The 27,622-nt window shown below is 33.1% G+C and overlaps 1 protein-coding gene and 2 pseudogenes across 9 annotated transcripts in view; 2 read left to right on the top strand and 1 right to left on the bottom strand.

The window, feature by feature from the left end:
• The window catches only part of LOC145301055 (cAMP-dependent protein kinase catalytic subunit 1), a 486,812-nt gene that overhangs the window by 233,277 nt on the left and 225,913 nt on the right, over positions 1–27,622 (top strand). The gene's annotated exons all lie outside the window — the stretch shown is intronic.
• LOC145241772 (5S ribosomal RNA) lies at positions 14,256–14,372 on the bottom strand (annotated as a pseudogene).
• On the top strand, positions 22,535–22,651 carry LOC145241975 (5S ribosomal RNA; annotated as a pseudogene).

The raw sequence follows: 27,622 nt of genomic DNA, 5'->3' as shown, positions 1-27,622 counted from the left end.
GTATCATTTTTGCTGTGAATTGAACATGTAATCTGCAGAAGACTTTTACGTTGAACTGATTATAATTCCGAATTCAAATCCCATATATTTGTGATCAAATTTAAATATTTCATTTACTAGATAACTGTTTTGTGATGTAAAGCACAATTGTTAAAGTTGTCTTAGAATAGTCCTCAAGATTAAAAAAATATATATATTTTATACAAAAAAAGTTCGAGTTTATTTAGTTTATTTTGCCAGAGCAAGCAGCATCTCTCACTGAAACATTTCCTTTTCAGAATCGTGCAAACCATTTCTGGAACACTCGTTCTGTAACAGCATTCTCTTTAAAACATGGCATTTGTTTATACAAGTTTCTGTAACTTTTTTTTTTTTTTTTTTTAAACATCAAATGTCGATAGTGCTTTGCTTGATCTTGTATTTTAAGGCTTAAAATACAATAAAAATATAACTTTTCTCCTCGGAGGCTTATTTTACACAGGTCAATAAACTCGTATTAAATACAGAATTTGCAGAAGAAATATAAATTTAAAAAAAATGACCTTAAACAAAACGAGTAGACTTTTTGGACAAAGCTATATATATATATATATATATATATATATACAGGGTGAACAGAAAGTCCTTGGACCATTTTTAGTTTTTAAATTAAATATTGTTAAAATACTTTATTCGAAAAGAGAAAAAGTTAAGTATTTAGTCTAACTATTGATCTAATTATTTTCAACAAAAATATTAAAATAATTTTGTTTAAGCTTTCAGAAAAATGAGCAAACGAGAGGCCATAATTCAGCTTCATTGCGCGGGAAGGACAAACTCAGAGATTATTAAGCTCTTGAAAGTGGCTAAATCCATCGTTTACCATGTTGTGAACAGATTTAAGGAACTTGGTACATCTGAAGACCGTCCTAGGAGTGGAAGACCTCGCACTGCTCGAACAAAGAAGGTGATTAAAGCTGTCCGAGAGAGGGTAAAGAGGAACCCGAAGAGATTTGCAAGACAAATGGCTAAAGACATGAATGTGAGCGTGACCTCGATGAGAACCATCGTAAAAAACGATCTCCAGTTGTCCCCCTACAAGATGAGAAAGAGACAGTACCTCACACCTGCCCAAAAGCACAAGAGACTTGAAAGAGCAAAGCTTCTTCTTGGAGAACTGAAGGCTGGCACGGCAGAGCGAGAGATCGTTTTTTCTGATGAAAAACTCTTCACAATTGAAGCGACTGTTAACAATCAGAACGACAGAGTTTACGCAAAATCTTCAGCAGACATTGATGACTCCGTGAGAATAGTTTTCCGCCGACAAAAGCCGTCTTCCCTCATGGTGTGGGCTGCAGTCTCCAAATCTTGGAAGTCGCCTCTGATTTTCGTGGAGCAGGGGGTTAAGATCAACACAGATCGCTACATTAACGATATTTTGGTTCCAGCATTTGAAGAGATGAAGAAACACTTCAAAGATCAGCCTTTCACCTTCCAACAAGATGGAGCACAATCCCACACCTCCAGAAAAACTCAGGACTGGTGCCAACGTCATTTTCCAAGATTCTGGAGTAAGGAGATATGGCCTCCTGCATCGCCTGATTTGAATCCCATGGATTTTTCAGTGTGGTCTTTGTTGGAGGCAAAGGTCTGTTCTGTTGCTCATCCAAGTGTTGATGCTTTGAAGACATCTCTTCTGAGTGAATGGGCTAAAATACCTCAGGAAACGCTGCGTACCTCGGTTGGTAACTGCAGACAGAGAATTGAACGTCTAATCGAAAGGAAGGGACATCACATTGAAAATAAATAATTTGAATTTATTCTTGGTTTCCTAACTTATAATTTTCATTCATGTTTAATTTATATTTTTGTAATTTTCTATTAATAAACCACTTTGGAATTGGTCCAAGGACTTTCTGTTCACCCTGTATATATATATAAAAATGGAAATTATTCCAGACAAAGCATGAAACCACTTTTTGTTAGGAGCTAACAAGAATGAAAGATCATTATCACAAAACCTTTCTCTTTCTGTCTTTCTGTTGACTAAAGAAAGTTGCTTTCAGATCAATATTGGTTAAAATGTAGCTGAAAAATATGAATGGTGCTTTAATAATCTGAAGGAAAAAGATTGATTTAATCATGATATGTTGAAACAATAACAATGTGCATAAAATAAATTATAATGCTTTAAAATTTCCACTTCTATAAACCGGTAGAAACTATTGCACCGACTTGATATATTTATAAACTAGCAGGGAGACCCCACGTTACTCGGGATCGAATGATAATCAACAAATGTTTCACACTCCCATATTTTTATTGTCATCGAAATCAATGAAATTGCCCATTTTTCAATCAAATTGATGGATTGCCTGCTCTAGTTGAGGGGGCTCCCTGCAGTGCACTGGGAGGAAGCCCCGCATGCCTCCCTACAGTGACTTAGTCCACAATACATTATAGTCTACATTGCACTGTAGAGAACCTGCTGTTGATTTTATGAAATTATTTCTATGTCTTGAATTAAAGTTTAAGATGCAAAAGTCAAGTATCATGGTTCAGTTGTGCTCTAAACAGAAGCAATCATATCAAAGAACTTACTGTTGATTTTATGTATGGCCTTTCGGCTTATGTGGTAATAAAACTTTTCAAATGCACTTGTGATGTTAGGCTGTGCAAAAATAGTCAAAATTGTCTGTTCCTTCTTTCATTGGATTAGATTATCGATACTTAGCAAAGAAATTCCAATACAAAACCTATCTAAGAACACTGCTAGGCACATAAAGTACTTTCGTGTGAAATCTCATAAAAATCAGTCCAGCCGTTTTCGAGTCCATAGGGAACGAACTCTCTCACACATACACACAAACAAAATTCCTTTTATATAATAGTAGAGATATAGTATGTATGAAGAAAAAATAAGTATATTTATAAAATTATACAGTTATTTTGTTTTACTCCAAGATGTGCTGGTAGTCCGGTTGTCAATGAAATGGTGGTACCCAAACACTTGTTGCCCCAGAAACTGCTAAAACAGATACTCAATATTATATCTACATACTAGTAGGCCACACAGCATTGCCCTGTCGGAAATTACGTATAAATATTATATTTTAATTAATGCAGAATTTTTAATTATAAACAGAAATACCCTAGGTATTAAACGCAACGTTAACTTTCGTTTTAAAAAACTGAAGTAAAAAAACAAAAAGAAACGAAAGAAATGGAAACGTGCATGCGAGTATTATGTTTTTCTAAACAGTTAACTTCTTGTAAGTAAAAGAAAAAAATACTCGAGCTGAGATCGAAACCAAAACCTAAAGACAGTTAAGTACGATAACCATCAGGCCAGCTTGACACAATCTTTAAAAAGTGTTTTCAAACCTACTTATTCTTAACATAAGTAATGTTATGTGAACGATTCACACATGCGTATTCATGAAACAGTTGACATATAAAAATCTGATGACCTCCCCCCCCCCTCCACTTACCAATTTTTTTAATTTTGACGACGTAGTAGCCTTTTTATGGTTGAAAATCGGTTAAAGTTTTTCACATGTCTGAATATCCTATATACCAAATCTCAAGTCTGTAGATCTAAAATTCGTTAAGTATATAGGTTGAGAAGTGTCCTCACACACAAACATATATATATATATATATATATATATATATATATATATTAGTCTAAAGAAGCCTTGACTAAAAAATGCAAAAATAAAAATAAGAATGCAGTTTAAATTCCCGGAAGGAAAAAAAGTATTAACTTTAACCTATCATAATCCGACTTCTAAAAAGTTTATAATGACAAAAAAGAATTCATTTATACAAGGATGGAAAAAAAAAAAACATTAATTAAAGAAATAGACTTAGCACTTGCATAAGCCGATTTCGCAAAAGTCCTTAATTTTGAAACAGAATTTAACTACATAAGGATGAAAAGAGAAAACCTTAACTAAAATTTTGTAAATAGAAAACTGGGATCATCAGCTGCTTACTATGTAGCTGTTTCGGAGATTTAATATATATATATATATATATATATATATATATATATATATATATATATGCACACACACACATACTAGACGAACCATCTAAACCTAGAGGGCCTAGTATATAAAAGTATATTCAACAATACATTTATGTTCAACATCAGATAATTCATTGAATTCTTAACAATGGCACAGAATCTTATATTTTTTTGTGGCATTTTACATTGGATAAAATAATCCTGTATCTATATATCTGTGAATGTGTCTGTGTACATTTCTCTACGCAATAACTCTGTCAATTTTCAGTCTACAGACTCGAAATTTGATATAAAAGATACTCAGATTTGGGAAAATCTTTGTGATCGGTTTTCAGACAGAAATTTAGCTGTTAAGGGGTCAAAGTTCAACGATTTGACCTTTGAGAACTCTACCAAACTCCTCCGCCAATTTTGGGTATAAACACTTTAAATTTTAGATATAGGTTCCTTGGACATGGATCTAACTTAATAACTTGATTTGAGCCCAAAACAAATGTTAAGGGGTTATAATAGGGGTCAAAGTTAAAAAAATTGACCTCTGCGCCCTGCGGTCTTTACCAAACGTTTTAAAAAAAATCCAAATGAGTCAGTTTTTTAGCTACCAACTGCCCTGCCTTTCTTATGGTAAAATACCAAAGAAGTGACCATCAGGAATTAATTCACAATTTTTTTTATTTTTCAAAATTCCTCCTTGTATTGTGGTTACTTTTTGATAGCAATACATTTAGTGAAACTCCGTCTCTTTTACATCAAGAAAAATCCCCAGTAAAAATGATCGATGAATTACTCACTTAGTATCATATTGTATAAAAAGTCAACAAAACTTGACCTACAACTTTAAAAAAATCTGTCACTTGTATAACTGCCAAGTCATTAACAGTAGAGGAATTCCCTGTCCTACAACAACGCCTCCATTCTTTAATATTTTTCATTTCTGCTCATTGACCAGAAAAAAAAAAAAAAAAAACTATTTACAAAGACTCTTCTATTTCTTCGAATTTGCTAAAATAGAAAGGGGTGGGATTGTCCCATAAATTGCCTCCTCCCTCCTTTTCCAAACCTTTTCACAGGTCATATTACTTTCACCCAACATCCACCTGTGTGACTTGAGAGTTTTGAATTCTTGAACTTTGACCCCCAATAGAGATTATTCATAAATTCATCTTGAACGATGTTCATTTCTAATGAAAGCAGATTTATCCGCAAGTATCTGGAAATATTGAACCTCCTCGTCCTGCATATGGTCCTTCTGTATAATGATTAAACCCTCAATCATGACGATGACTGAATTTGCTTTAAATCTATTGTGCATTAAGAACACCACCACCGCTCGCTCTCTTAAAGTAAATGGCTGGTACTTATTATGCAGAATAAGACTGATATCTTTCAAATAGTTTTTGTAAAACACTGAAAGGTGCCGAAGTGCTGCTGAGCCAATCAAATCACATCAACCAATGTCAGTTATAACATTTGCGGTCATTAGTTTATTATAGAAAAAAAGGTAAACATTTATCTTGATTTGATAAAAAAAAAAACATAAAAAAAGAAAAATCATATAAAAACAAATTTTCTTACTATCAGTTGTTTGTTATTAAAAAATAAATATTTATCCCTGAAACTTACCTTACAATCAGTGTTTTTTTATTTGAATTGTAATTTTCTTAAAGTTTAATAAAAATTATCCAATAATTTACAATTAAGTTTTCATTGAATTATCTTCATAATAACGCAAATTACATTTTTAGCCCACGTCATTTAAGAAAACATTTATAATTAAAAAACATAAATAAATATTTATACTAATTTCAAAAAATAAAAAATAACATTTTTTTTTTCATGTGCTATCAGTTATTTATTGTCGTGAACCAGAAAACGGTCTCTAAGGAAGACAGACATGTTAAAAGTACATATTTGCATTGAGAATGGAACCATATACAGAGAACAAGAGTTGTAGTACAGTTTGGAAGAGTTCATATCTTGTGCATGGGTGAATCCGTACAAGTTATTCCAAAAATAAATGTTTATTCATGAAACTTACTTTATATTAAGTTTTTTTTTTTTTTTTGCTTTTTTTTTTTTTTTTTTTGCCCCTTCACAAAGGAGGGATTGGATCTAGTAATTTACTCATGTTCGTCTGTTTGCACTTTTCTCAATAACCATGCCTAGAAATAAAAAAATAAAAATTTTTGCACAAACATTAGCCTAATGAAAGTAAATTTTATCCAGAACGGATTTTCCGGAATAACTCTGGTTGCACCCCTTAGGGGAGGGGGTATTATAGGGGTAAAATTGCCTCCGAATCGTTCATCCATTCATTAGTTCACTCTTTTCTCAATAACCACGCTTGGATTTTTTAATTTGCACAAACATTAGTCATGGTAAATTTTTCACTCAGGGAGAAGGACCACACATGCTCAGCTTTTTTCTTTTTAATTTCTTAAATTTAATTTTCTTAAAATTTTCTAAAACCTATCCAATAATTATCCACTGTATGTTGTAACAACAACAAAAATATCGTTTTAATTTTCAAATAATTTTTCATTGCATTATCTTCCATAATAACCGAAAGTATATATTTTTCATTGAAAAAAAAAATTGGTCAATGTTGGTGCAAAGAAAATAAAAAAAATCGCATTTCGTCGCTGAGACAGAGGTTGGAGTTTCGTCAACAGTGTGGGATCTATTAGGTTAGTGACTGTTTTTTTTTTATTTTTATTTAAAAAAAATTTTTTTTTTTTTTTAACCCTATCTAGGAGCAAGAGGTTAGTGGCAGATGCACCAGCCCAGATGTGACAACAATATTGCATATATGAGCGAATAGTAACTTTGTAGAGATAGAGAATACTTTCAGATGTGAGTAACCTTACAATATGCGTTCACCTGCGATTAAAGCGTGATCAAATGGAAAATACTGGTACACCAAGATTCATACACTCTAAATTCAACTGAAAAACCGATTTTATAAGTTATTTCTTTTTTTTTCTTTTTTTTTTGCCAACCATTAGTCTAAACATTAGGTTTTATTTTTCAGGATGTGTTCGACAGCAGAAAATGCCTAACACAAAAAAGAACCTAGACCAATGCATGTTTCGGGAGGGGGTGGGGTATTAAAACATAACAGAAATATCCATGAGACCTGATGCAACAATATGGGTGTAACTAAGCAAGCCCATGTATGTTCGCTCCCATTTAAAAATATCTACACCCATAACAGAACAAAACGTAATCAAACTCCTGGAACAGAACAAAATTTTACTAATCCTTCCCCATGTCAGTACAGTTTTAAAAACGCATCCACCCACACCTCTCGCACTTGGGACTGCCTAGACATTTACTTTGCCTATTTTAATATTTCATTTTAATTTAATCTTGGTATGTTAATTTAACCCTTCTTACCTCCCTTGCACCTCTGCAAAATACCAACATACCTTTAAACAGACATGCATACCTATCGCTCCCAAACTTTGACCTCCCTAATTGCCAATACATATAGCCATGAAATTACTATCTTACGTAGAGAAAAATGCTTTGGTATGTAATTTTTTATCTCTCTAAAATTCCTGAAAATTTTTTACATATCTATTTTTCTTTTTCTAGCTCCACATTTACTTGAATTTTTAGTTGATTTTTTTTATCCCACATGGATTTTGGTCAAAATTGAAATGATTCCAAACATAAAATTTAGTAGCGCACACGTATATATCAGATTGACAAAGTTATTGTTTTAACTTTTAAATTCAGATGAACATATCTCAGCTCAAACAAAATTTTATTGATCGAAATAAGCAGCTCCAGAATGAACACACTTTTGCCAACGCAAAACAAGTGTATTTATGCAAGTAACAATAAGTAAATCTTACGTCCTGGTGATGATGAAGTCACTGAAGACGTTTTTGATATTGCTTAAGTTTTTGAAGCATTTCTTATACAGAAAGTTGTCGAGATGCTTGAAAAAGTGCCACTCGGTAGATGAGAAGTTTGGAGAGTATAGTGGATGATGCAGTTTTGTAGACCGATTCGTTGAATTTTTGCAAAGCCGGTTTAGTAACATGCAGTCGGGCATTGTCATAGAGGAGAATTGGGGTTTTTCTATTGACTAATGCTGGGTGTTGTTGTTGAAGTTTCTGATGCATTTCATCCATTTGTTGACAGTATTTCTTTGCCGTAATGGTTTCGCCTGCATTCAAAACAACTGTCATGGATGAGACTGATTGCAGACCACCAAACAATCAGCATGACCTTCTTTTGGTGCAACTCTGGCTTCAGGAAGTGTAATGGAGCTTTGTCCGCATCTAACCAATGAGCTGAGCGTTGCTGGTTGTCGTAAAGAACACACTTTTCATTGCAAGTCACAACCCAATCGAGAAACGGGTTGTTCTTGTTGTATAAAAGAAGGAAAGATGACACTTCAGCACAGCGTTTCTTTTGGTTGTCGGTTATTCATAAGGCACCTATTTATCAAGATTTTTGTCATTCCAATCTCTCTCAAGTGGCTGGAAATCATTGTATACGTTCAATCTAATTCAGAAGTAAGGATTCAAACAGTTGTGCATAGATTGGCTTCGACTAAGGCTCTTAATTAATCCCTGTCAACATCTTATATCTGACCATTATGCTCATCTTCAAGACTTTCGTCACCACCACAAAATTTCTTAAACCACTATTGTGCTGTGCATTCAGTAGTAGTTCCTGGGCCAAACGCTTCATTAGTATTACGATCTATTTCAGCAGCTTTTCTGCCTAGCTTGAATTGAAATGAGAAAATTGTACAAATTTGCTTTTTTCCATCTTGTATTAAGTGTTCTGAAAGGGAGATATAATCGTTTTAAAACGATTGTAATTTAAATGATTAGATAACGTGAAAACCCCTCTTTAATAAATAAAGGTATTATAGTGAAAACTTATTTGAAAATACATCATTTGAAATCAAAATTAAAACTTCTGCAAGAACCCTCTTGTGAACCTAATATATGGCGTTTTGAAGCTTAATGCTTATTTTCAGAAGAGGATATCTTTCCTTAGGGGACGTAAATGTAGTGCAACAATACTATTTTGTTCAATGAATTCATTATATTAACTGGAACTAATATTCTGAGATATATATATATATATATATATATATGCAGAAAACAATTGACTCTTTAAAAAGGAAAAAAGAAACCAACATCTTCGCCAATAATTAATTTATTGTTAGAATTCGAAATACATCTATTAGATAATCTTTTGGCAACAGCAGATCAAAGACGACACCGTAATCTTGATAACTTTCAGGTGATATCTGAACCTTAAGCATGCAGCTTTCGCAGTGAAATTTTCATCCGGTGCAAATTATGGGATATAGCATAATCATGTTGAAAGATCCCACCATTTTTCTGTTGCCAAGGCCGCTGGAAAAATGGTGGGATCTTTCTATCGATCCGGTAGATATCTCTCTGCTGATGCTATTCTCTATCTATATAAGAGCCAGGTACGTCCAAGGATGGAATACTGTTGCCACATCTGGGCAGGAGCTGCTAGAAAGGACTTGTCCTGCCTTGATAGGGTTCAAAATAGACTTCGTAGCCTCGTAGGAGATGTCCTTTTCTCCTCCCTGCAACCTCTATCTCACAGAAGAGATGTTGCGAGTTTGTCTCTGATGTATCATTATTTTCATGGAAAGTGTTCAACTGAGCTTCAATCTATGGTCCCCCCTCGCCAAACTTTCACAAGAAACACTCGTCTAGCTGTAAACACTATCAATAATTTCCCCCACTCTTTATCTGTACCTAAACCTAAACGTAGATTCCATGAACAAAGCTTCTTTCTTAGAACTGCACGCCTGTGGAATTGTCTTCCGTTTTCCTGCTTTCCGGCTGACTACAATATGGTTGTGTTCAAGTCTAAAGTTAATAAGTTCTTGATGAACCGTTCCATATAAGTTATCAAATTTACCAAATTTTCATTACTAATTATTACTATATTAACCAATTTCTACTGTACACTCTTTAACCCTTATCCTTGAGTGGCCTCTGGGCCTTGATAATGTGGTGATCCTATGTAAAAAAAAAAAAAAAAAACATTGGTTCTTGTTAGATTACCAAAGTTAAGCAGCATGAAGCCTGGCCTGTACCAGATGAGTGACCACTTGGGAATGCTAGGCATTTTATGAATTCTTCACTTGACTGGGATATACGTGTAGCTGGGAAGTCACTTGTGAATTTGATATTCTCTATAAACTGCCTTCAGAGGAAGCCGGCATAGCTTGCACAGGATTAATACCACACTATAGTAATTATGACGTAGATTATTTTCTTCCAATGTTCCGGTTCTTTGCAATCGTCCATGTTCTCCAGATCTCTTACCCACCATAGTGCAACTGCTATCCATTGCATTTTATTGCTATTGTATATTGCATTTTATTGCTATTGTATATTGCATTTTATTGCTATTGTATATTGCAGATAGTTTTTACTTGAAAGCATATTAAAAAAAAATGAAAAATTTCTTAAACACCCTGTGTGTGTGTGTGTGTGTGTGTGTGTGTGTACACATATGTATCTATCTCTTTCTCACTCAAACGTGTGTGTGTGTGTGTGAGCCAGCCAATGTTTCCAAAATGTCATCGAATGTCCTCTGACCTGGTGAAATAATGTTTAACTTCCTGCAAATAATTTATATTTCCTTCTTGTAATCTATTATATCAAAATGCATTTTATGGCAAGTTGATTTTTTTTTTTTTTTTTTTTCGTAACCTAAATAAATCCTAATGTTTCAAAAGTTCTAAAATGTTTTTGAAAATAAAAAAAAATTTATTTTCTCTCCTGGCCAAATGCAGTTTCTCATTTGAAATTTTGATTTCTTGGCTTTCTCTCAATTCTACAGACGAATGGAGGGGAGTAAAGATATAAAATATGGCATCCTGACTCATATTGTCCTCCCCCCCCCCTCTCTACCACACCTAAGAACACTTTTTTCTTTTTTTTTTTTAAATCAATTATTGAAGAGATTCTTACTTAGTTGTAAAAAAAAAAATGAGAAAAAAATGTAAAATGTTTTTAACTTGCAGCAATCACCATAACGTAGTGTTTTCCCTTGTGGATTAATGCCCCCTTGCTGACTGATGCACCAACGCATTGCCCAATCAGCTAGCAGGGCACATCAATCCTATATGTCCCTTAAGGAATTAATACCCCTGTTGGGAACAAGCCAGCAGTCAGAGGAGAGCTCAGACCAGCAGAAAAGACAGACCTCTCTCTCTCTCTCTCTCCCAGGTTGGAACTACTTCACTGAAGATCTTCACTGCGCAACCTGGAGACACTTCAAGTTTCTGCCTCCCAACACAAGAACATACTATTTTTCTTCGTTCTCTTTAGACATAGTTCCAGTTCTTACGAAATAAACCCTTTTGTTTTGTTAAAGAAAAAAGTTAACTATTCTGTGTTTTGTGTTTCAAATTAGTATTTTCTTAGCGTTTTTGTGCACTCATGCATATAAACTTCCTAAAATCTTTTTTTTAATTTAACTACAAACTCAAATCGTGTGTGTGTGGGGGGGGGGGGTATGAATGATCCATTGGATGCTATACGGAACTATCTAATCCTCCTCTTAGATCTCTTGAGGCTTTGTATGCACTAATGTTTGGAAAAGTTATTAACAAGATTTCCCTTCAACTATGAGTAAAAATTACAGTTTGCATTCAATAAACCGTATACAATGAATCGATTTTGTGCTTTAAGAGTTCCTATTTACTTTGCCTCCTCACGAGGGCATAGTTAGATACCAGGGTGTTTTTTTAATGTGGAGAAAGGAACAAAAATTAAAAATTATCTCTGTCATGAAGGATTTCTCCTCCATTTACACTTTGATCTTGGCCCAAAGGCTAAGAAAAGTTGATGTCGTGTTGGAGAACATAAATCAAGTTACAATTTTTTTATGCTTTGCAACTTTCCTGTTTAAGCAATTTTTTTATATATTTTAAAATAAATGCAGCAGAAGCAGTTTATTTTATTTGATTTATTTTTAGACATTTAAACTGAAACGAACTGTACTGTGAAAATTTGAGATTTAACCTATTAAAACCTTTATATTAATAGAATTGTATGATCACTTTTGCGTGTCTGTGTGTGCATGTATTTTTTGCCTCTACGTGACTAGCACATTACTATTTTTTTTTTTGTTTTTGTTGATTTTTTTTTTTTTTACTTTTAATCGATTTATTGAAATCAAAAATGCAATAACAAAATTAAAAAGAAAAAAGTAATTTTTGTTAAATCTTATTTTCAAAAAAATTATTACAAAATTAAATTAACTGACATGCATTTGGGCTTATTTCTAACAAATCAGCTATTATAATCTTTTAATGAATGAAAAACGTTTGAATAATTTTGAACTTTCGAAATTTGGAAGGACTTTGAACGTATTTAAACTGTTGAATATAAAGTCATTTAAATTGGCTTTAAAATCGTTTAGCAAATCTTCATTTAATTAAAAGATCGAAAGTTTTGGAAGCTTTTTACATCGAATCATTTTATAAATAGAAAGGATAAAACAAGCAACGATCTCTACTTGTATATAAAAGGCACTTTGTCTATGTGCAAGTTCGTTCACTATGGACTCTGAAACCGAACTGAACTGAATTCTTTCAAATTTCACACAAATGTACTTTGTGTCTAGGAGTGTTTTTATATAAGTTTGTTTTTGTTTTGTTTTTGTTTTTTTTGTTTTTTCAGAATGTCTCTGATCAGTATTGAAAATCGATGATCAAAATATCCAATTAAAGAAGGAATAGACTGATTTTGACCAAAGTTAACACCCTTATATAGACTAACATAAGTTAATTTGAAAATTTTTATTGTACAAGCAGAGGTGCACATTCGAAATGAATGTTTCTATTTAGAGCACAACTGAACTATGATACTTGACTTTTGCATTTTAAACTTTAATTCAAACCGTTATAAAATTTTATAAAATCGACACTAGATTCTCTACAGTGCAATGTCGATTACAATGTACTGTAGACTAAATCACTGCAAAGAGAAAAACTCTATCTGTGCCTATTCAATTATTTTGATTGGATATCATCCTTTCTACGAATCAATGCACAAATGAAGGCATCGACAATGGGTGGATTTTACTGTGTGTGAGTTCTTTTAAAACTATGGAAATACGTTTCACTAATATTGTCTGTCTTTGGATGAAAATTAATCCGAGAGAAAGAAAACACCGAAATGGCACCTGAAATCGGGTATGACTGACAGAATAGTCATCACTTACCCTGTAGACTGTGGGTGGTGTCTACATAATATAAATTCTTCTGTCAAAGTTGTCTGATAATGTTGGATTATTATTCTCATAACCGAGAAGCTATCATATATGCATGTATGTAGTAATATGAAAATAGATATGTGGCAAGTAAGCTACAGAAACGTTCATGTTTCATTCCCACAGAAAATCATTAGGCATTCATATTATTACCAAGTTAATCCTCATTCGCACACACTATAGCAGGTGTGTTGGTGTTGACACTACCGATAAGTTGAAAGTGGTTTCGCGATCAGATTTTGAATCTCTGCATGAAAACACTTGCCATGATTAGCCACGCTGAAGTGCCATGATATGATGAAACTATTTTTTGTGGATCACATGCATACACACACGTAATTAGGAAGAAGATGCCACCGTTGAATGAGACCCCCAGTGTCCTCTTATTTCCAGCTCATAACAATATATTATCGTTTTATTTTTATTCTTTCATTTTATAAAATTTTGGGATGGGACCAAAGGATGAAGATGCCATTTATTGGGTGAGGCAAGTAAAGTTACATTTTTTTAATTTGCGGAATGTATACAGATCCTTCGGGATGTATGATACCCTTGCTCCTATTCATGAATGCGATAGTTTTTTTTTAATATCTTTTAACTTAAAAAATAATTTTATTTTATACTAGTGGGGAGGGACGACCACCTTTCACAATCGTAAAATATGCTAAAATATACTTTAATTTATGCAGATTTCATATTTATTATTACAGAACCAATTCTCTATTGAATATTATATTGTACCTAATATATACTAAAAAAAAAAAAAGGCTTCCTTCAGTCTTAACAGACTATGGATACCCCCTGTAAGGGTGCCTGCGCGTGAAATTTGTGTGGCAAGAGTTGCGCAATCTCCAACCACGCCTCTCCTGAGTCAACATTGTTGCATACCAGTGGCAAGTTGAGGTACAAGACGACTGGAAACAATGCCGAGATAAGCGGAGAGCACATACAGCACCTAGAATTTCCAAATGGTCACCCATCTGGTATTTGCCAGGCTCAACGTTGCTTAACTTTGGTGATCTGACGAGAACCGGTGTGTCAACGTGATTATGCCGTATATTCCTAATATATACTAGTGATTTTTAAATGGATACCATCAGCTAGAATTGAAACCAAAACATTTAGCACTCTGGTTGTGTTCTCTACCGTTTGAACTATCGATAGATAAATATGAAAACTTTTTAATGAAACCATTTCAAGTCATGAATTTACACATGTGAAATAATGTCGGTAAGTTGAAATAAACATTTTGCATTTCAACTTGCTGACATATTTCTGTACGTGTTATCCATCCATCCAAAGATTTTACTCATTGTGAACCACCTTTGTATGATTACTATTTCCTGTTAATTTCAGTGTTACATGACCAGTAGTTTAAGAGTTTATTAGTTTAGTATTTTCATGCACACACATCTGTTTTATTTTTATTTATAAACCTGATAAAATATAGTAAAACAAATTTTTTTTATTATTGGATGTGAAGCACATATGCAGACAGTTGTGTCCAGCTGATTAAAAGTTGATAAAGACAGAAACTACAACGCGCGCGTGTAATGGTTGTATCTGCTTATTTGAATTGATTACTTGATGACTGTTGTTGGATCGTAAAATGCAGAGTTGTTTCCCTTTACTCGCATTTATTCATGCTCTTCACATTTTCTGTTCATTGTTAAATGATGTTGAACTTCAATAAATTATCAATCTTAATTACTGAAACAATTGTTAATCGGCGTTTATTATTAATTAATATTTATTAAACAAAAAACTTTAACATACATTTTTTTACAATAGACTATCCCCATTAGAGAATTATAAAAATAAAATAAATAAAAAAAAATGTTATTAACGTTTCGGATGGATTTCCTTATTTTAGTTGTTTCCATTTTCATAACATTTCAGCCGTTGTAACTTTTGTAATCTTTTTAATTGAACCCTTTTTTTTTTTTTTTTTTTTTTTTTTTTTTTAGATGGAAATTAATTATTTGTATTATTTACATTATTCTATCATTCTCATCTTGATTGTTAGTTTTATAATATTTTGACTGATGTAACCTCCGACCTTCTTCAGGTGCATCTTTTCAAACTTGGGAACCTAATACAGAATTTTAAGCTGAAACTTTTGTTTATTCCACAGGGGTAAATTGTTCTTGTTTTGTCTGCCATGACTGGATAAGTGTTAATTACGAGGGGCGTTTCAAAAGTATGATTCGAAGGGATTGCAAATTGCATTGTTATAACTGAACTTATGCATTCATAACTTGAAAGTTTCATCTCTCTGTTGCAGATATTGACGATGTGAGATTCTAAGAAACCAACCCCTGTCATGGATGTGTATCAGAAGCAAAGATGAATCATTGAATTCCTCCATGCAGAAAAAAATGAACCGATCTACATTCGCTGGCACTGGTTGAACATTTACGAAGCCGATGCAGTTGATGTCAGCACATTTTGGAGATGGGTTCATTGATTTCAGAGTAGTGGAAGATATGAGTGATAAAGCACGTTCTAGACTTTTATGACCGAGGCATCAAAAGAGACTGGCAAAAGGGCATTGATTATGTTGGTGACTACACACAAAAATAAATTCTGGAAAACAAAGGTTACTAATTTTAATGGTACCACTCCCGTCTTTTTAGCTCTTGAACGTTTTAGTTTTGTAATTAAAAAATTAGGAGTCCTTACTTTTTGAACGACCCTTGTTAATACACATTGGTCTTTATTACAGAGTGAGGGATGATATGTAAATAAGTTTAATGCAGACTAAAAATAAACCAAAATATCAAAATGAAATGATATTATCAGCCATTTGATTATTCACCGTTTTTTGTTTTGCAAAAATTAAATTCTATTAACTGAACTGTGTGTGATTTCATCTTCAAACGTTATTCTGTGTTCTGCAGAATTCGAACTTGCATTTTAATGTTCCCTAACAACTCCTATTTCTCGCCACTTTATTTTGCTGACTTATTGATCTGGGAATCCAGAAACATTATCACTTTTTCTGCATTCTTCCACCATTCTTCTTAGACAAACGAGACCAAGAATTGATTGGTTTATTCTTTATATATATAAATCTAATCAAATTTTAGACATTCAATAAATTTAAAAATTTATGGCGTGAAATGGTTAAATTTCAAATCAAAAGATTTTTATTATTCTATGTAAGACAAAGAATACATTTGAAATATAACTCCTTATTCTATAGGATTTCGATGTCTATCATCTCTTCAGAAGAGAAAATATCAGCAAATAATTTTAATGGTTTACACCTTATTTGCTAAAGTCAATAAGACATAGAAAATTACCAGGGTATGGCATGAGGGTCTCCTCAGGAAGATTAGATCTTACGGTATCACTGGTAGAATACTTAACATAATTAAATCCTTCTTAGATAAGAGAAAAATCCAGGTTGTCCTCGACGGTCGTACGTCTAAACAATATAATATAAATGCCGGAGTGCCCCAGGGATCTATCCTTGGTCCTCTGCTGTTCCTGATATTCATAAATGACCTCCCCGATAAAATTGCCTCTGAGATGGGTATATATGCTGATGACACCACACTCTATAGCAGGCACGACAGGAAAACAAATGAACATATATCTAAAGTAATGGCAGAAACACTAGAGGATGACCTCAAATCAGTAGTGGAATGGGGACAAAAATGGATGGTAACGTTCAATGCCACCAAGACAAAACTGGTTTCATTCAATAATTACAGGAAACCTTCTCTACCACCTATAGCAATGGCCAACAACTCTTTAGCTGAGAGTACGTCTTTCAAGCTCCTTGGCCTAACGTTCACAGGAAACATGAGCTGGAACAATTACATCGAGGGCATTGCCAGGGCCGCTGCGAGGAAGGTGGGCTCTCTCTACCGAGCTTGAAAACTTCTAACACCCGAAAGTATCCTGTACCTCTATAAGGCCACTATTCGCCCATGTATGGAGTATTGCTGTCATATTTGGGCCGGTGCATCGGCTACTAGTCTCTCTCTCCTTGACAGGGTTCAAAAGAGAGTCGCAAATCTGATAGGCCCTAAACTGGCATCAAAACTTCAGCCTCTGTCCCATCGTCGAAACGTTGCATCCCTCTGCCTGTTCTACAAGTATTATAATGGTGAATGCTCTGAAGAACTGCAAGCACTTGTGCCCCCACGACGTGAACACCCTCGACAGACCCGACAAGCTGCAAAATCCCACCCCCACACTGTAGAGATCCCTAGATGTAAAAGATCGTTCTACTCCAGTAGTTTCTTCCCCAGAACTGCTAGACTTTGGAATTCCATTCCAGGTCACTGCTTCCCCAACTGTACTGACATGCATAAGTTCAAGTGCAACGTGAACCAACATCTCGCTGCCCTAATCCCTACATAGTGCCCCAGTAGATGTTTCCCCTGATAGTAGCCCCCTACACCAAAGTGGCAATGTGCCTTGTTTGGGGTGAAAATGTAATAAAAAAAAAATTTAAAAAAATCAAAAAAAAATCACAAAAGTTTTTCAAGTATTTAAATATCATAGAGTAAGGGAAGTTAATGAAAAGGATATAAAAATTCACATCCAAATTGCATGGTAAAATTCGAAGTGAATGTCTTTGATAGCAGTGTAGTAAAGTGATCCAATCTGTATTTTGAGTAATCCACGTCACAAGGTAATAATTCTAATTAGGCATTTTCCTGGAGAATTTTTTTTTTTTTTTTGTTTATATAATGAGTCCGGTAAAAAATTTTTTATATAGGTCCGGTGGATCTGTTTATTAATAAACATATAATTTAGTATATTTAATATTTTTATAATTATAGAATATGAGCTTCAAATACCACGCCAAAATAATTTCAAATTGTTAATAAAATAAAACTGCTTTCAGTAGACAGGCTGCGCAAATTACAAGAAACTGAACTGATATGAAAAAAATCCAAAAAAAACAGTTGTTAGATAATTTCATCCTGAAGTGTATAATATATATATATATATATATATATATATATATATATATATATATATATATATATATTTTCAAAGGGTATTGCAGATTAGAAATTCTATTTGGTTTGGAAAATGAATGTTTTTCTTTGTTTGATTTTTGGAGTTAGACGTATGCCTTCTTTGACCAAGCAAAACTTAGTCTCTCGGCATTTTTAGATCTGAAATCTTAGTATTGACTGATTTAACCACATTAGATTTTTGTCTTTTGAGGATATGTATATGTTGATTGGATATGTCTATGTTGATTGACCAGACACAATTGACCACTAGGAAGACAACACTCGACATGTTACTGCCAGAATACAGCCGGATTTAATGCATAGTGTGTGAAAACTGGACTTCTAAATTATGCCATATACATACAAGCTGTTGAGGGGGGGGGGCATATGCACAAAATTGTATTTAAATTATAAATGCCAAAAATTAATGTTTGGAATGAACCATATATTTGTATGATAAAAATGTTTCTATTTATTTTTATTTAATTAATTTAAAATTTGCCGCCTCTAAAAAAAAACAAAAAAAAAAACACCCTTATGTTATTATTATTTGGAACATATAAAAAATTGTTTAAGTAGTCAAAAATGCACAGCTACATTAAACATTGTGAATTTTTTAGATAAGGATAGAAAATTTGGATTCTTCGGACTACTGTTCTCATCTTGAGATTTATATGATGAAAGTAGCACTCGAGATGAGAACAGTAATCCAAATAATACGAATTATCAATCCTCATCTCAAAAACTTGATTTAAATCCTATAAAGTTTTTCCATTTTTGAATTTTGTAAAAACATTTGCACATTTTTTCATTTAAACATTTTTCTTCGTAAATTGTGTGAATATTTTGAGTGCCTTCAGCTGCAAAGTTAACCTTTTCTTAAACTCCTAAAACATTGTGCTTCAATTGTTTTTTTTCATACTCTTATGTTTTAAGAATTTTTAACAGTGAAATTTCATGAATTTAAAAGTTCAAATAAGTATGATTTATTTGTAGGCCTGCATGCCTAAGTTTGTTATTTGGAATTTTACTGTAATTGTATTTTTTCAGGAAATATATAAGTAATGAGTTATAAATATCTAATTTAATTCATAATAAATTTCAGAATTAAAATTCGAACGACCTGATCAGTATTTTTTTGGTTTCCCAAATTTGATGATCATATAAAAATAGTGCTTTATTTTTGTGTGGCGCTAATTATCTGTTCCCACCAAATTTTAATTTAGGACTTAAAAAAAATAAAATAAAAATTAAAGAATTGTATTCTCCTGCACATCTTGTGATTACTTTCCCCCTCCCTCCATCCTTTTAGCATCATCATCATGGCTGCCTATCTTTCTCACTACCTGCGATTTACTTTCTCATTCAACTAGAGGTTGTTCTAATGCTTTCGGAAAACACCAGTCGGGTGTTATTTTTAAGAAATCAATATCCCTGGAGGAATATCCTCTGTTAATTTTTTTTTATCTATCTTATTTTTCCAAACTGATTCTCTCTCTCCCTCCCTCTCTCACTCTCTCTCTCCCCTTCTCACTCTCCCTTCCCCCCTCTCTCTCTCTCTATGCATTTCCTTTCTAAAATTTGTTCAAATGTGATTACAAGGAGTTATTACATAAGTTGTTTTCTCAAACCGAAAGTCGTAGGGATCAATCTTTTGTTAAAATAAATAAAATAAATAATACTTTCTCAGCTGACTGGAGAAAAGCACTAATTGGAAAAGGTGGGGAAGGTGTAATATCTTAAACAATAAAAGGGGAGATAACTTCTAGTGCATGAGGATTACCTTGAGATATCTGGAAAACACGATAACAAATGTTCTTTTCTCTCTCCTTAATCCTCATCCATCCTGCTATCCCACTGTAATTTAGCAAGTATCGATTATTTCTTATAATAAACATCAAATGGGGTAATCACATTCTGTTGTTCAGAATTCATTAACAGTCTCAAAGAACTGTACAAAAATAATACTAATTTGTACAATCTGTTCTTCAGATGCTGCACTTCCATTTCTTGTTCTCATTCGGTGGAGATGCAGTCCTTCACGACTGAGACAATTTTTTTATTTTTGTACCTTTTCTCTACGTTAAAACACGACCCTGGTGTCTAACTCTGTCCAGTGGGGAGGCATTGTAAATAGGTACAATAAGATCTACTGCTAATATTTTTATTCTATCTTAATATTGTTAAAAAAAACTATTAGACAAAATCTGACTTCTGTACATGTTTTTTTTTTTTGTTTGTTTTCATTTATTTATTTATTCACTATTACTTAAATGTTTATTAAAATAAAATGACTGAAAACTAAAACCATTTTTTAAAAAAACTTTTTAAAATAAAAAATCTAAACCTGATTAGCTTCTCATAATGTAAAATTGAACACCCTCTTTTTGTTCATTTCGGCTGCATTGTTGAATGCCACTTCCAAAACGGTTCATCTTTGTGTTAATACAACTATTAGACAGTATATGTAAATATATGTAATTTTGATAAATACACATTGAATCATTTTTTCTCTAAGCTCTCAATTTGGCAATGTTTTTGTCTGGGCAACACTGACTAAATTCAGTTTGATTTTTTTTTTTTTTAATTTAATTAACAACACCTTCTTTACGCTGCTTTCCTAGTCATCAAATATGCTTTTATACATATTAATTCATACAGATTTCATAATTATTATTATTACAGAGCCTATTCTCTAGTGCTGATTTCAAGTTTTAAAAAATTACTTTGATGCCATCAGCTAGAATCAAAACCAAAACACTTAGCATTCTAGCCACATTTCGTACCATTTGAGCTATCAATAGAAAAATAAAAAATTTAAACCACTTAAAACCATGAATGAATTTGCACATGTGCAAAAGTAACAGAAATAGGTCGGTAAGTTAAAATAAACGTTTTGCTTTTCAACTTGCCAACATATTTCTGTACATGTTATTCATCAATCCAAAAAAAGATTTTACTCGTTATAAACCATCCTTGGCATATTATTACTGTTTGCTGTGAATTTCAGTGTGACCAGTAGTTTAACAGTTTATCGGTTAAATATTTTCAGACATGCATACATACATCTGTTTTATTTATATAGACTAATCAATTTATTGAAACCAAAAATTCAATTAAATTTTTAAATTCCTATTTTTAAAAAAATGTAATTGCAAGTTAAATTATCTGTAACACATTTCGTGTTTTTTTTTTCATAAACAAGTCAGCCATTTTAATTTCTTGCTAATAGTTGAAAAAAAAAAAAAGAAACATTTAAACTGGTTTTAAAATTCTAAGCAAATCCTCATGTTTCAAATAATTTCATAGAAATTAAAACATTACCTTAACAAAATCAAAACCCATGGCATAATGGATAGAGTACTTGCTGAAATTCAGTTGTAAAAGTTACATTCCTAGAGATTGAAGGCTCAGTCCTCGGTGCGGGCGACCACAAAATATAATTGTGAATTACTTTATACACCTGAACTGTCAACTAAGCTTCAGCCTCTGTTCCATCAAAGAAATGTTGCATCCCTCTGCCTGTTCTACAAATATTTTAATGGTGGATGCTCCGATGAACTACAAGTCCTTGTATCCCCTCGACGTAAATACCCCGGACAAACCTGACAAGCAGCAAAATCCCACCCTACACAGTAGAAATCCCTAGATGTAAGAAAGCCTTCTACGCTAATAGTTTCTTTCCCAGAACTCCTAGTCTTTGAAACCCTCTTCTCGGTTCCTGCTTTCCCAACTTTACTGACATGCAGAAATTCAAGGGTAATGTGAATAGACATCTTGCTGCTCAACTTCCTACATAGCATCTCTGCAACTTATGGCTCTGATAGTTGGCACTATGCCTTGTTTGAAGTGAAAATAGAATTAAAAAAAAAAAAAAAAAAGATTGGAGGTTACATTGGTTGAAACGTTGTACAAATAACACTGAAGATGAGAACGGTTGTCTGGAGAATCTAAATAATACGAATGATCAGTTTTGTAACGATTTGATCCAAGTAAGAATTTTATGACTAAACCAGACATTATAATGATTAGATTTAAATGTAAAAAAAAAACGACTTTGAAATTTAGTGGACAAAGTTCTCATCTCTACTTCCTCTACCTCACAGTAGAGATGCGAGTCTTTCTATTCTATCATTATTTTCATGGAAAGTGCTCGACTGAGCTTCTATATTTATGGTCCCCCACCTCTCTAAAACGCAAAGCACTCTTTTTTTTTTTTTTAACCATGACATCTATTTTGATGTACGGCAAAATCACGTTGACAAACTGGTTCTCGCCAGATCACCGAAGTTAAGCAACGTTGAACCTGGCCAGTACCAGATGGGTGACCATTTGGGAAGGCTAGGTGCTGTATGTACCTTCTGGGAAGGGTGGGCGTGAGGCCAGCACCCTCACCCTGTAAAAAAAATTCTTCGCTACAAAACATCTAAAAAGTTGTAGATTATATAAAAGGAACTTTGTGTGAGTTTGTTCCCTATGGACTCCAAAACGGTTAGATCGATTTTTATGAAATTTTGCACAAATGTGCTTTATGTATCTGGCAGTGTTCTTAGATAAGTTTTGTATTGGAATGTCTTTGATAAGAATCGATAATTAAAAATCGAAAAAATCCAATGAAAGAAAGAACAGGCGGTTTTGACCAAAGTTTTAACATTCTATACAGCCTAACATTTCAGGCGCATTTGAGAAGTTTTATTACCACACAAGCTAAAAGTCCCAACATATAAAATCGATAGAACGTTCTTTGATTTGATAGGGGCACGTTCAAAATATGATTCTGTTTAGAGCACAATTAAACCATGATGCTTGACTTTTGCAGTTTAAACTTTGATTGAAGCCATTATATATATATATATATATATATATATATATATATATATATATATATATATATAAATTTTATAAAATCAACAGGTTCTCTACAGTGCAATGTTGAGTACAATAGTAAATTGTGGACCAAGTCACTGCAAGGAGGCATGTGAAATTTCCTCCTGGTGCATCACGATGGGTCCTCAGCTAGAGCAAACAATTGATTTGATTGAAAAATTGACGATTTCATAGATTATGATGACAATAAAATATGGGAGGGTGAAACATTCGTTAATCATGAATGTCAGCCACCCTCGAATTACCCTGCTAGTGTGTGTGTGTGTGTGTATATATAATATATATTTTTTTTTTTTTGTGGTACAAAAGTTAATAATAGCTTTGAACAAGATATCCGGAGACATGCCAAGCTGGGAAATAATTCATTAAGGGGAAAGCGACAATTCGTTAATAAAAACCATTTAAGAGTAAATTTATATATTTATAAATTAGCGATTATAAAAAAAGAACCTAAAATAAACCTCGAGACGTCTTTCAATCGATATATTGTCAAGAAAAAACATCGGCGGTTACGATTAAGAAAAAAAAAAATGGTAAATATAACGATAAGTAATTTTTTTTGTTTTTTTTTCTTCGAGATTATATAATCTTGAAGCAAAAGTCATAGTTAAAAAAAGGAGTGCAGCAAAAAACAAAAAGAATGAAGATAAAGACTCCCAAACAACGTTGGGTAGGTATAGCTAGTTTTATAAATAAAACAAAATATAATCTATTCAAAAAATAACATATGGGGGAAAAAATGTGAACAAAAAAATTTTTTTTTAAATTTTAATCTGTTTTAAGTTTTATTTTTAAGTTTTTGTTTATAAGAAAATTGATCTTTATTGTATAAACCATTTATTTTATTTATAATATAATTAAAATTTATTTTTACATCAAATTTATTTATAAGCATTTATTTATAGATTTGGTTTGTGTTATTTTTAGAAAATGTTTGTTTGTTCTCAAACTTCATTTCAAAATGGATAAACATTTTCTAAAAATAACTCAAAATAATTTTTTTAAATTCGATTAATGAATTTGATTTATAAAATGTGATATAAATAAAATCTATAAATAAAACAAATCAAAAAATATAACATTTCTTATAAACAAACTAAAAAAATAAAACTGAAAAAAAAAAAATCATTTTTAACAGAATCTTTTTTTTTTTTTTTTTCTTCCAAACAATTATCTTTCGATATGTATCCATTTATTAAAATAAATTCTCCTCCCCAAAGTACAGGTTTATAAATTTGTTATAGAGAAAAAAAACAAATTGATTTTATTGGCTTCAATGAGTCAATTTGTGTTGTCATGATGGCCACGCTCTTAGAATTATAATTGAAGTTGTTACATAAAGATTATTGCAGATTGCAACTTTCTCTAATCGATTGATCAATTCAGACAAGTCAAAATGGTGATATTATTAAACGCATAAACCATTTTTTTCCTTTCTCCTCTCTTTAGTGTCCAATATTGGTCAGCCAAAGACCAATAAAAGAGAAAGTGGAAATTAAGATATCTTCTCTTTCCTTCAGATCATAGGTTGTCTATGTGGACTCTGTGTGTATAGTGTTGGGACAATTAATCGGGATTGGAAAAAATCGGAACTTTTTAGATATCGAAATCAAAAAAGATATCAATTTTCTGATGGTGACAAACAATTTTAATTTAAAAATTTTTTAATGTAAAATTTTCCTTCTACCAGTAAAACTAAAATCTATAGAGCAATTCCCCCCTCCCACACACCTACAACTGTATTTTTTCATTTGCAGAATATATGCACATATTACATGGATGTTTAAGGTAATCAGAAAATTACAAAAATAGTCCCTTTCTCTCTCTCCCCCCCTATTTCTCTTTATATATATATATATATACATATAGTAAGTTTATGTTGTCATGATGGCCACGCTCTTAAAGTTTACGCATAAATCTATACTTTCGTATATTTATGCGAGTAAATTAAGTAGTTATATATATGACGATTAAGCTACACTGAATATTCCGCATTTCATCCACTCTAGAATTCTTCAGGCTTATGCGCATAAGCCTGAAGAATCCTAGAGTGGATGAAATGCAGAATATTCAGTGTAGCGTAACCACCATATATATTTTATAAATTACTAACTAGCTCTACCTACGTATTGAGCACTTTTGAAGTAAATACTTTAAGTTCACGCATAAATTTATACTTTTGTATATTAATTTTATGTGAGTAAATGAAGTAGTTATATGAGAGAAACAAAGAATCAGAATCGATAATTGTATTGGAAAAATCTTGGAATATGGACTACACACGCGCGCACACAATTAACTTTGTAGACCAACAGTGTACTACTAAGACTGTTTTATATTTGTTCCCGTGCACAGTGGATTACATCACTAAACGATGATGTTATTAACGCGAAGATGAGGGATTATGTAGTACAGTCTCTGATGACGCCATCCATCAAAAAGGAGGAGGAGTAAATAGCTCTTTTTTCTAAACGACCCGTAATATACCAGTCTACTAAAACCTTTACCTTTAGTCTAGAGTCTACTTTTAAAATTTTAGGAGTCGGTGAGTGTTTGGGTTATCGACTCTGCAGCCTTGTATCCAAGGAAAAGAAGAGTTTTAAGTTTCATGTCTTCACCGAAACAAATTCCTCTCATATTCCAGGTAATCTGATGAAAAGGAAATTAATTCTTCTTTCACCTGTCTCCTCTGTTGAGTCTTTTCTTTCAAAAATTGATTGATATTCTAGAGAGAAATTTTTTTTGTTTTATTAACTTAATATTAAACTCAATCATGTTCTGCCGCGTTTATCCCACATGCTGGGATTTGCATTGGATTTCTCTTCCCAGCAGACACAGTTAAACTAAAATGTTTAGTTGAGGTGAATTCTGGCCATCTTGAGATTTTGTTGGAGTGTATCTGCATTGGTTATTATCTTGACCTTTCCCCGGGGACCACCATCTTGAATCATATTTTTATGACCATCTTGTCATTTGCATGCAGTACATATTTCTATCAGTGAAGACGATTGGCATGATTTCATAAAGATGGGGAATATTGACATTTTGAACATGGTCGAATCCAGAATAGTATTCTCCTTTCTGCCAACTTTATCGGCGCCCAGCATTTGGATTTGTACACAGCAAGTCGTACTACAATCTGATAGATCTTGTGTAATATAGTGTGCGGGGAAAATAGCAGCAGCAGCAGCAAGGAATGGCTGGCTTGTGAAGAGATTAGCAGCAGCAACCGAAAACTGCACATATGCAAATTAGGAAGTGAGATGGAAAAGAAAAAAAAAAAAGAAAAATGCACCATATGCTTGGGGCAGAAGCAAAGTGTTACATCGAAGAAAATGTATGTGTAAAGTCAAGGTGAAGAATGAGCCAGCATGTGGTCAGAGGAAAGAGAAACACTGCCAGATTAGATGAACATGTGGCAGGGAGAAACTTTAAGTTGTGTTGAGATTGGAGAGTAACGTGATTTTGTGTCGAGATTGGAGAGTAACGTGATTTTGTGTCGAGATTGGAGAGTAACGTGATTTTGTGTCGAGATTGGAGAGTAACGTGATTTTGTGTCGAGATTGGAGAGTAACGTGATTTTGTGTCGAGATTGGAGAGTAACGTGATTTTGTGTCGAGATTGGAGAGTAACGTGATTTTGTGTCGAGATTGGAGAGTAACGTGATTTTGTGTCGAGATTGGAGAGTAACGTGATTTTGTGTCGAGATTGGAGAGTAACGTGATTTTGTGTCGAGATTGGAGAGTAACGTGATTTTGTGTCGAGATTGGAGAGTAACGTGATTTTGTGTCGAGATTGGAGAGTAACGTGATTTTGTGTCGAGATTGGAGAGTAACGTGATTTTGTGTCGAGATTGGAGAGTAACGTGATTTTGTGTCGAGATTGGAGAGTAACGTGATTTTGTGTCGAGATTGGAGAGTAACGTGATTTTGTGTCGAGATTGGAGAGTAACGTGATTTTGTGTCGAGATGGGAGAGTACCGTGATTTTTTCTTATTTTGTCTGAGATTGACAGAACGTAGTGAATCTAAAAATTTTGAACGTGATCAAGTCTCGTCACACCGGAAGTTTTAATGAAGAATCTTTCATCTTCCTGTCAGAATACTTTATTTCTGTCTTCTGATAGCGAACTTTCGGAATGGTACAAAGCCACTGGTTGCTTAAGTGCAGCAAATATTGGGACTTGATTAAGAAATAAACGAAAACAATTATTTACCTTCACTAATAATGGGGTGGGTGGGTGAAGTTTTGATTTGTTTTTGTAGCTTGTTAATTACGCAAGCCACCTACACCTATTTGGTCCCCCCACCACCACTCCTACCATCTCACCTGTGAAATGAGAGGATGTATGGCTTTATTGATTTTGTGAATGAAACCTTCACAATTACCAGTGAATGTGAACGACACTATTACTTTTCACGTTTCTATTGTTGAAAAGCCAT

This window comes from Euprymna scolopes, chromosome 2, assembly GCF_053919585.1.
Source record: "Euprymna scolopes isolate OS-2025 chromosome 2, ASM5391958v1, whole genome shotgun sequence".
Lineage (NCBI taxonomy): Eukaryota > Metazoa > Mollusca > Cephalopoda > Sepiida > Sepiolidae > Euprymna > Euprymna scolopes.
The sequence above is the reverse complement of the archived record's forward strand: the minus strand, read 5'-3'. Positions and strand labels throughout refer to the sequence as shown.